This window comes from Phyllobates terribilis, unplaced genomic scaffold, assembly GCF_046119375.1.
Source record: "Phyllobates terribilis strain yellow unplaced genomic scaffold, ASM4611937v1 Scaffold_2__4_contigs__length_985480577, whole genome shotgun sequence".
In the NCBI taxonomy this organism is placed as follows: domain Eukaryota; kingdom Metazoa; phylum Chordata; class Amphibia; order Anura; family Dendrobatidae; genus Phyllobates; species Phyllobates terribilis.
Window position 1 is genome coordinate 131,409,458 of NW_027362762.1, and position 12,190 is coordinate 131,421,647.

The window sequence follows — 12,190 nt, forward strand, 5'->3', positions numbered from 1 at the left end:
CAAAAAAAGACATTTAAGTTGAACTTTCCTTGGGTCACTGCCTCATTACCGCACAGTGTGAAAACTGCCGCACTACACCCTGTAGACCATTATCATGGATGGACCATGTCTTTATAGGTACCATGCCTGCAGTGACTGATAAGATGGCTTCATTTACATCTCATAGGTAGTTTATACGTGAAATTCTAGCAAGTAACATAAAGGATTATGAATGACCTCATTTGTTTGCTTGCTTCATACAATGCTTCTCCAAAGTGCTGCAATCCTCTGAGATTACACAGCAAGAAGCAAGAGGGAAATAAGCAGCTAGAATATAAAATGAGATCAGTTATCGAATGACAAGTCAGTGTCTCTGGCACCAACACAGCCGTCTAACAGGAGTGGTCAAACACCAGTGTAAAAACACAGTAATTTACAGTAGACTGGAATTTGATTGGCACATCCACACAGCAAAGAACCAAAGTCACCATTACATGACAAAGTAAAATTATTTAAAAATACACAGACAGTGACATGTATAACCCCTTGTGCCAACATTAATACAATCAGAGGCACCTCCACACTGTGGTGGCACTAGAATCCGATGGGACCCATTGCAAAATTTGGACCTTGGCCCCCACATCCATGATGGTTAGATGTATGGGCCTTTGTTGTGTTCTAGATCCTGTAATGACATACGTGTTCAGTCTACATGTAATGATGTCCCCATCCTGGCATCTTCCTGTAATAGTGTCCCCCGACCTGGTCCCTTTTTGTAATAATGTCCCCCATTCTGGGCCCCTTTCTGTTATAATGTCCCCTGTCCTGCACTTCTTCCTGATGTAATGTCCCCCATCCTGGGCCCCTTGCTGGTATAATGTATCCCATCATGGGCCCCTTCCTGGTGTAATGCCCCCTGTCCTAGGCTACTTACTGTAACAATGTTCTCCATGCTGGCCCCTTCCTGTAACAATGTCCCTCATCAGGGTATAATGTCTCCCATAATGGGCCCCTTCCTGGTATAATGTCACCCATTTGATCAACAAGTCCCCCATCATGGGCCCCTTCCTGAAATAATGTCCCCCATTCTATAACAATGTCCCTCATCTTGGACCCCTCCCTGATATAAAGTCCCTCATCCTGGGCCCCTTACTGGTTTAATGACCTCCATTCTAATATAATGCTCCCTATCCTGGGCCCCTTCCTTGTATAATGCCCCCCATCCTGGACCCCTTCCTGGTGTAATTTCCTCTATCCTGGACCCCTTCCTATTGTAATTTCCTCTATCCTGGACCCATTCCTGGTGTAATTTTCTTCATCTTGGTCCTCTACCTGGTATAATGACCAGCATCTTGGGCCTCATCCTGGTATAATGCCCGCCATCCTGGGGCCCTTCCTTGCATAATGTCCACCATCCTGGTATAATGCCCCCCATCCAAAGGACCCTGTCTTGTATGACGTTCCCCATCTTGGGCCCCTGTCCGGTATAATGTCTGTTCTAAGGCTCTTTTCAAATACATTAAAAAAATTAAACGATTCCTGGTACGTTCCTCCCCTCCCTTATCCTGCGGCATCCTATTCTAAAGCCTGCAGCTGACTTCGGCGTGCCAGCTATGGGTGGCAAATGATGTCACTGCCATGTGTCACTTGAGATGGGCACACCAACGTCAGCTGCCAGTCACTGATTGGCAGGTAGCATGTATTGCAGTGCAGGGAGTCGGTGGGTCTCTGCGTCGCTATACACTTCAGCAGAATGTACATCTGGCGTCTGTGGGGGCCCCCTCCAAATGGGTCCGGTTGTGGTCGCACCGTCTGCGACCATGTTCGTTCTGCCTCTGCCTCCAGATGGACCTACTAATATTTGATAGAGAAAAATCTCCTGCAAAGTACAAAATGGTACAAGCAAAAACCTGTAGGAAAACAATAGTGTCAATATATCAAGAAGTAAGGCAAATGAGCCCATAAGGGGCAAACAAAAGTGATAGAAGATATAAGCTAAAGACTCCGGTGGTAGAGCCTCCATAAAATCTAGTGGAGCCAGGAAAAAAAGTGCTCCCCTTTATGAAATAAAACTGCTGTTGTATTAAAGATGTCGCATGCACAAAGCCTTTTGTAGACTTTTTCCCTGAAACGTTCTTTGCAACCTTTTTTATTGGACGGTGCCTACTTTAGAGCAGTTTCCATCACTAGCCACTTCAAAGAAATGACATGCATTTATCTTCCTCCAGACGTTTTTTCTAAACTTCTTCTTCAAAAAAAAAAATAGTAACAAAAAAATTCCTCATATGGACAGCAGTGGACTTTTCATAGAAATGAATTTTTTCCAGGCATTTTTAAGTGTTTTTTGAGGAGGATTTTGAAAGATTTTGTCAGCAGGACACCATTCGATAGCATTGGAGTACAAAGTGCAGTGAAGTACAGTGCAGATAAATGAAAACCTGTTCTGACTCAGGAAACATTAAAATCATTAAGTGATTACATCCCAATACTCAGCATCTCCGCACAGCTTTTACATTATGTAATGGACTGAGATTTTTCCATTTCCTGCTGAGTTCTTCCCTTTTAAGATCTTCTGTTACCAGGAAAACACATCAAAATCTTTATGTAGAGTTCATTGTGCCACTGGCAATTTGTAGGTGTAAAGTGAAACTGGGGACCAGATTCTGTGATTCTACCGTACAGTGAATTTCATGTTTCACTGGATTGTGAGAACCTGTGGATGGATCAATACATAGATCATATCACCATCTAGTGGATATCCACGTGTACTTTGTCAATAGCAATTGAAAGAACCTAACATTTATTAATAACATTGAGATATATGATTTTTTTCCTTTATTTCAACTCTAACAGAATTCTGACATTACATTTATTATTGTATTATTTATTAAATAAAAAATTACATTTGTTATTATCCCTCATCAGCCACTTTCAGAAAAGTGATTGTCAGTCCAGTTGCGCATTTATTTAAATAGAAATTATTTGGCCACGTTAACACATTCAATATTTGGTGAGTTTTTTACTTTTGCAAGCCAAAACCAGCAATGGGACAATCAGAGGGAAAGCATAATAGAAACATTTCACCACTTCTGTATGTTTCACCCTCTCTTGGTTTTGGCTTACAATAATAATAATAATAATAATCTATTTATATAGCGCCAACATATTCCACAGCTCTTTATAATTCAGACACATTATCAGCACTGAGTGTTGGAGGAAACTGGAGAACCTGGAGGAAACCCACGCAGACACAAGGAGAACATACACACTCCTGGCAGATGTTGTCCTTGGTGGGATTTGAACCCAGGACCCCAGTGCTGCAATGCTAACCACTGCGCCACCGTGCTGCCCTACAAATACTGATGTAAAAAAACAAATACTGAATGTGTGAACGTGACCTTAAAGGGAATCTGTCAGTAAGATCAACCCTCCTAAGCCGTCTATATGAGCATGTAGGTCATAGGAAGCGGAATAAAATGATACCTTGATATCTGCGATCTGATATCTAATTCCAGAGAAATTCATGTTTTTCTTAATATGTAAATGAGCCATTATGATCTTTGAAAATTTGCCTCCAAACCTTATTTTAAAGGGGAATTACCAGTGTGAGACATGTAATGACTGACAGCAAGAAAACAAGAAACCTGGCCAGCACCTCCATACAGTGTGAACAGGTGCACGCTGTAATGACTGCATAACATACAAAAAGAAAGCACAGCAGCACTCTGTAAGGACCAAGACATATGCAAACACTGAGAACATAAGATATAAACTGCATTATTGCTAAATATAATGTACTTACAAAAAATGAAGGTTCTTAGCGCATAAATTGGCCAATTGATGTATGCCCATCAACCACGGCAAAGTGAATTCCACATGATGGGTAACTATCCGCAGTTTAGATCTTCTGTTCTCAGTGTTTGCATATATTTTAGCCCTTATAGAGTGCTGCTGTGCTTTATTTTTGTATGTAATGACTGACAGTCTGTTCTCTTGATTTACATGTCTCACACAGTATGGAGATGCTGGTCAGGCTTTTTGTTATCTTGCAGTTTACCATGGAGGTTGTGACTGCCTCCTTTTCTGACTCTGCACTCCACCCATCAGCCCATGGGTGCTTTTAATTAGTGTTGGTTTCTACCTGCCCACTTAAAATTGTAGGTTTATAGCCCAAGAGAGGAATGTTTGCCCATGTAAACTGTAGGTGTATAGCCCAAGAGAGGCATGTTTAGAAGGATAGGTACCCATCATGCGGAGCTCACCTTGCTGTGGTTGATTGGCATACATGAACTGGCCAATTTATGCACTAAGAACCTTCATTTTTTGTAAGTACATTATATTTAGAAACAATGCAGTTTAGATCTTATGTTCTCAGTGTTTGCATATATCTTGGCCCTTACAGTGTGCTGCTGTGCTTTATTTTTGTATGTAATGACTGACAGTCTGTTCTCTTGATTTACATGTCTCACGCTGGTAATGCCCCCTTTCATTTAAAATAATCTTTGGAGGCAGATTCTTGGGGAGATCTGTGGTGATCCGCCCATAGATCTTCACAGCTAATTTACTATATGTAATTATATATACGCGGTGCCACGGGAGCTGCATTCCCACAAAGTGCCGTATATATATGGCGCCGGCTCACGCTGAGCGCCGCCGCAATCGAGTGCGGGTGTCAGCTCTACGTGAGAACTGACACCCTGCAACAACACCCACGATCGGTGCTAGCACCATTTGCAAGCGTTTAACCCCTGTGACGCCGCTGTCAATAGTGACAGCGACATGACAGGCATCGCAGAGGGAGCGAGTTCCTTGTCTGCTTCCATCAGCACAACGTGATGCGATCGCATTGTGCTGATGGTCTCCATGGTGACCCCTGGTCCCAAGATGGCCGCGGGGTCCTTCAGCGTCCTAAATGAAAAATACTCAGGGGAGCGAAAACTGGCCACTTTTGACAGGTTCTCTTTAAATGCTATGATCAGAGCCAGATTACATGTACAGCTCTTGCCTGTTCCATTTATTATTTTCATTGTTCCATACTATTATTATTACTATATTCAGAGCGCCTGTGCTTATTATTGCAGCTTCGTCCTAGTTTTGCTAAGTAGAGGAAATACCTTTTATAGCAGAGACTCCCTTTAAGGGCTCATTCTTACCACTATATTTTCGGTCTGAGTGCTGTCCAAGAAAAAACGGACCAATGTTATTCAGCGGAGTAATGAAGATGAGCGATTTTTTTTTCACTGACCAAATTTGTGCGAAAAGAATCTCAGCATGCGCTAGTTTCTTCCAGAAATAGGAAGAAATTTATTTACTAAAATTTATTTTAATCCTAAATAAATGGATTTATTTGTTGTCCATTCATTCATAGTTGTGGCAGCCAAAACTTTTTCATTTTTATGTAAGCTTCACGATATGAGGCTTTACTTTTTTTGCGAGATGAGCTGTAGTTTCTTTTAAGTGCCATTTTGCCAAACACGTCTGTAAGGCTGTGTTCACATGTAGTGTAAATACTGCATTTTTTCTGCTACTTGTTATCTGCACGTTTTCTGCAGGTGTCCACACCAAACTATGTGATACAATCTTCTCTGGTTATTGCATATTTGTTGCATTTTATTATGAGAAAAAAATGGACAAAAAGCGCACAGTTCAACAGCAGGAACTTAGGTATCCATGGTTACGACCACTGAGATAGTGACAGTTAGTTAGCTGCTAGTAAACATAACAATGGATATCTAAGGTCCTGCTATGCCTACACTTGAGGAAAGAGACATAGCGAATCAGAAAAACTAGACTACATTTCTAATTGGAGGTATTTGCTAATATTCTTATTATTACACCTACTACATATTGGGATAGGATCTTGGAGATGGGAATACCCCTTTATACACCAAGTTTTCAGTCACTCTATGTGACTTCAGACTTGTGAATCCAGAAATCGTGTGCACTGCACGCCTTCAGGATTCTCCGGTGCCGTCAGCGGGAGCGGTGGTCATATGACCACATTACGACTAGACTGTTCTGGCCTTGCTCAATACACCTACATTGAGCGAGGCTGCTCCCATCTAGTTGGAATGTGTCCGGGATTATGCATATCGCCACGGTGCTGGCACTGGAGAATGCTCACAGTGTACAGTGTGCACGATGTGAGAATTCACAAGTTTGCAGTCACATAGAGTGACTGCAGACTTGTAGTTTAAGACTAGACAACCACTTTAAGCAAATTAACCAGAGTACTTATAATATATACCTGGTAATTACTTTGAATCCAGCTCAGACTTGCAACTAGGTCAAATTTCTTTCAAACTGCATTCGTGCTAGAAATATTATTCCACACACACCGTAGAATTGTCGACTATACGTTGTTACACTTTGATAAATAACAAACATCACAATTGTTCTACGATTTACGTTATTTAGATTGTGAACCCCAATGGGGCCAGTGATGATCGTATCTGTAGAGCGCTGAGGAATTAATCACGCTATATAAGTGAGTAAAATAAATAAATAAAAAATAAAATGTAAAGTATGGTACAATGGCTCAGTGGTTAGCACTGTTACTTTACAGCACTAGGGTCCTGGGTTCAAATCCCACCAAGGACTAAAGGAATTTGGTAACAGATTAATGGTGCTCGAACCATGGGCAGCATGAGTCAGACACTGGCTGTGTTATTGCAGACATGTATGTTTTACTCTGAAACATATAAGAAGCATACTTTTAAAAGCTATAGTAAAATCTCGGCACACCAATGGTTAGAATTTTACTGATTTTATTTAGAGCAGTCCACATTAACGTTTCGGTCCGGTTGTTGGACCTTCATCAGTGTACTGCAGGTGAGAAAGATTAACAAAAAAGGTTGTCGCTTTTACAAATGACAATTAAAATGCAAGTGTAACAATATAGGTCAAAATGTGCCTAGATAAGTTATTACATTAACAGACTCTGTAGAAGGATGATTGATCAACAATATCAAAGCTGCATAATATATAATTGATACACACTTACTGAGTGTGGAGAGGAGGAAGGGGAAAAAAAAGGAAGGAATGAGAGACGCTGTGTTCCTAGTAGGGAACCTGTGGGTATAAAGAACATTGGTGGTTTCAATGAGACAGCCTAATCAGCAGAAGTCGCTGTGCTGGTCAAAATACCTGGTAGATCCTGGTATACCTGAGCGCTGATAAGAGTAGGTGTGAAGGCATGCGATATCCACCGCTAATGACCGGCATGGTGCTGTGAGGAAGCGCGCTGCATGTATCTGGAGGGTGGGCGGGTTTAGGAGCAAGCGGTAGCCAATCGGAAGCCAAGAGTTTGATTGACGTTTGACCATTTCCGGTGGCATCACCGGAAGTGACGTTAGCGACTTCGGGGAACGCCCGTGATTGGTTGAAGTGCGCGCATGCGCTTGTGCGTGCGTGTCACCCGACAGGATAGTGCGTTCCACAAAGTAGAAAGAAGAATAAGCCGGCTGTTCTGTGTGTTCCACCTTAGGGGAGACGTGGATTACGTGATGGGTGCAGAGGGAAGAGGCAGGAGGAGGACGGATGTTGGAATGCAAGGGAATCTGGAATGGAAAAAGATATCAGTTAGTATTTAATCGAAGTAAACATATCTGTAGGATGGAAAAGGTTGTCTTAAAAAAGGGACTTCGAGGTAGGACAGTGATGATATCCTATGAGACATCAAAAAGTAAATAATATCATGCAGACACCATAAAATGATCACAGTTTAGACAGAGTATCACATGAAAGCAAGAAGGTCATAATCTCTGTTGAGCCCTCTAGGGGCTAAGGATTGTAGTTCATGTATCCAGTAAGCCTCTCTTTGTTTCAGTTTTGGAATGCGGTTGCCACCGCGCCGAGGCTGCTGGATATGCTCGATTACCTGAAACCTTAATTGTGTGACACTATGTCCTGCTGTGACGAAATGGTGGGGGATAGGTAGCAGTAAGTTTTTGCATCTGATCGTAGACTTATGTTTAGATATCCTATCCTTGATGGGTTGAGTTGTTTCCCCAACGTATATTGAACCACAGGGGCATTTTATGAGGTATACAACAAAGCTGGTGTCACATGTGAAAAAACCTTTAATTGGGTATTTTTTACCGGTTTGGGGGTGATGGATGTTATTCCCTTTAAGAATGTTGTTGCACTGATGGCACTGAAGACAGGGGAATGTGCCCTTCTTAGGAGTTTGGAGGAATTTTTGTCGTGGGCCTAGTGTGGTGGATCCTATGTCTGCTCGTACCAGAGAGTCTTTTAAATTCGGCGCCCTTTTGAAACATGGTAGAAATGGATGTTGAAATTCCGTAATGGTTGGGTATCCTGTGCTCAATATGTTCCAATGTTTACGTATAGTCCTATGTAGTATATAGGCTGAGGGGTGGAACGTGTGTACAAAGGGAATACGGTTGGAGTTGTCTGTCCGTGGACGACTATGTTCGCTCAGTTGTTCGTCTAATAATGGCTGTGGGTATCCTCTTTCCTGAAATTTGAGGGACATTTCTAGTAGTCACTGCTGGCGGAGAGGTGTATCGGAAACAATACGTCTAACTCTCTGGAACTGAGATTTTGGGATGGCACGTTTAATGGAGGTAGGGTGGTTGCTGGAGTAATGTAGTAGAGTATTGCGGTCGGTGGGTTTCCGGTAAAGGTCAGTGTTGAGAAGGCCTGATTCATCTTTGATGACCAGTGTGTCCAGGAAGCTGATTTGGTTTGGATGTGAGTCCATGGTGAAGTTTAAATTTGGCCATGCTGAGTTCATCTGATTGAAGAACTCAGTAAGGGACTCTTGGGAGCCCCCTCATATGCAAAAGATGTCGTCTATATAGCGTTTCCAGAGAATAGAATGTCTCTGGAAAAGTGGATTAGAATAGACGATCTGTGTTTCAAAGGCGGCCATATAGCAATTTGCATAAGGGGGGGCTACGTTTGAGCCCATTGCGGTCCCTGTGGTCTGTAGATAGAAGGTATCCTGAAATAGGAAATAGTTCTGTGTTAGCACTAAGGTCAGGAGTGCTATGGAAAGGTCAATGATAGATGGGTCTGTTTGTGAGTTCCTGAGCATGAGTTCGACCATGTCGATGCCTTGGGTATGGGGAATAGATGTATACAGACTTGATACATCAAAGGAGACCAGTATTGCTCCAGGGGGAACCTGTTTTAGTTCTGTCAGGATGTTCAGGAAGGCTCCAGTGTCAAGTAGGTATGACGAACTTTTTTGAGTTAGGGGGGTTAGTATTTTTTCAAGAAAAATAGACAGAGTTGATAAGATGGAGTCAGTAGATGCTACTATGGGGCGGCCCGGTGGTTTTGTCAGATTTTTGTGAATTTTAGGTAAAATGTAGAACACTGGGATAATCGGGTGTTTGTTTGTCAGATAATCTCGTGTTTTTGTATCAATCACCCCAGCTATTAGAAACCGCTGTAGAACTGAGGCTATTTGGCTTTGAATTAGAGATGTGGGGTCTTTTGGGAGTTGCCGATAAGTGGTCTCATCCTGCTCTGCCTCTCCTCCCGCGCATGTGCAAAGCGCCGCTCCCATGGAGCGCGCTTTGTTTCCCTTCGGCCCCATTTGGCTGCGCACTGCTACCAGAGCGGAAGTCTCAGTGACTCACTGTTGCTTGCGCAATACAAGGCTGCGGCGGAGTACGCAGCCAAATGGTGCTGGAGGGGAAAAAAGCGTGCTCCATGGGCCCTGTGACGTGTAGGGGAGGGGGAGACTTTGTAAAACCAAATTTCTCTGCAATCAGACCTCTGTTACGGGCCATACAGGTAAGTAAGTATAGATTTACTTTTCTATGACCTGTATGCCTGTAAGGTGCCCCAGTGAGGTAGTCGTGGGCGAGCTGTAGCCCCCTCTCGCTATGGCACCCTACAGACAATACGTGTCCTCCCTCTGAAGTGTGGCTGTGTATGTAGTGCTCTTCACTTACTTCAAGCCATCCGATCGCGGCTATCTCCAGGCAATTTTCTTCTGGGACCAGGGCAGCAATAATTTCAGAGGACACGAGGTTCTTAACCAGAACTTGGACTTTACTTGGGGAAGAGGAATATATACAATATTTACAGTCAGATATAATGGATAAGGCCCGACAGGCAATCATCTCTCTCACAGGTGCTGTTAACTGCTTCAGCCCTGGTTCCCTCTTTAAGCGGAGCATCTCTGTGGCTATAATCCCTGGCCCAAGAGACTCCTCTGTATTGACAGTGACCTGGATCCGATATCTCTCCCCCACGTCTTAGCCTGGAGTCCTATTTAGCTTCCTCTGCTTCCTGCAGACTAGAAGTGCCCCGTGTCCTCACTACACTTTGATGAGTTTCTCCGGCGGGCTGACAGGACTCGGGCTCTTGTGTGGGGAGACTTGCACACTGGGATCCAACTGTCTGAGGGTACGGAGCTCCCGTCTACCCTAGCAGCCACTATAATCAGGCTGTCTGAACAACTTGCGGTCTCAACTCGTACTGAAGAATCACTTCCTGATTCTGGAAACTAAACAGAGACTTTCCTAATATGCCCACCCTCAGTGAGCTGTCATCACAGAACTTTAACCCATCACTGTCTATAACTTTGCTGGCAGACTCAACCTGACATCTGCACCCAGAACAGTGGCATCTTGTGGCTGTTTTCTGGTACTACAGCCCAGAAGGAATTATACCAGGAACAAGCTTTATATCTCTCTAGGCTTGATAAGGGCACTAAGTTCCCCCTCTACTCTACTAACTGGACCACTAAAGCTAACCCCCTTAGCTTGGTCTACCACAGAGAGGGAGGTCTGACCTCCGGGACACTTCCTTTAACTATCTCAGTACCAAGGGAAGGCTACGCCCTTCCCCACTATTACATGCCCATAGTGGAGGTCTGATATCGCCCAGCGGGTGACACTTTCCCTTTAATAGCATTTTTGCTGGTGGTGACAGGTTCCCTTCAAGCTGCCAGGGACAGGCCTCTTGGAATAATCATCCAAGATGCATAGTATCTGGCCTGCTGTTAAAAGTATGTGTTCTCAGAGTAAAACATACATGGCTGCAATAAAGTAGCAAATGTCTGATTCAAGATGCCCAGTTCAGGGAGCATGTATCTCCAGTCAGGTTGCCTTTAACATCCATCCTTAGTTCGATCAGTAGTGTATATGTGTTACACTTGATATTTCTGTGACTTGGATACACACTGGTTCCCATGCGAGGTCCCATGATCTTTACATAATGTATTTACAGTCCTATGTCCTACAAGTAAGAGTCCATAAGACTTGAAATGCATCAGTAAAGCTATCTATATTTTTTAATAGAATTCAGACAAAGTAAATTGAATTTTAATTTATGTGCTGCTGGCTACCTCCTTTTAAAGGGAATCTGTCATCCGAGGTTTACTACCACAAACCAAGCACATCTATATTAGGTTGCAGTAATCCAGAATAAATCCATACTTTTGTTTTAAAAATCCTTCTTTGCATTCCAATGCAATCTTCTATTACATTTTTATGCTAATGAACTGCAAGTGCAGGGGGCTTGGCCCTGCACTTGCAGCTGATGGTCCCCTTTGCTCCCTGATTGACAGATCACTCTTGTCTGAGTGATCTGCCTCCTTGCTGGAAATATCAAGCAGGCGCTGTCCCGGCGGCGGTGCCTGTGCAGTAAAGTCCGGATGGAGTAGCAAGATCAGGACTATAGATCTGAGCATGTGCTGCCCCCTCTGGGAAGACAACCAGTGTGGGGAGTAACAGTGCCTGAAGGAGGCACGGCACTCAGATAAGAGTGACCTGTCAATCAGGCAGAGAGCAAAGGTTGGTGGCGGGCAAGGTAAAGTGGATAGAGGACGAAGAGCTGTAAGTACAGGACCAATCCCACTGCACTTGCGACTCATTAGCATAAAAATTGATTAGAGGATTACTTTGGAACGCAAAGAAGAATTACAAAAACAATGGTATGGATTAATTCTGTATTACAGCGGTCTAACATAAATGTGTATGGTTTGTGGTAATAAAACCTACTGGCAGGTTCCCTTTAAAGAAAAAGGACTGGAAGCAATGCCTGAGGTCCCACAAGCCTAATCTATGTACCCAAAAAGGAAAGAGACCATGTGCTAAATAGAGTCTGGGTGGAACTCACCACGCCAAAGGTGAGCTGTATCTGGTTTTCTTTACAATCTTTTTGGCATACACGAGACTAATACCTTTCATTTTTTTTTACTATGTAGAATAGCGCAGTTGCATGATCA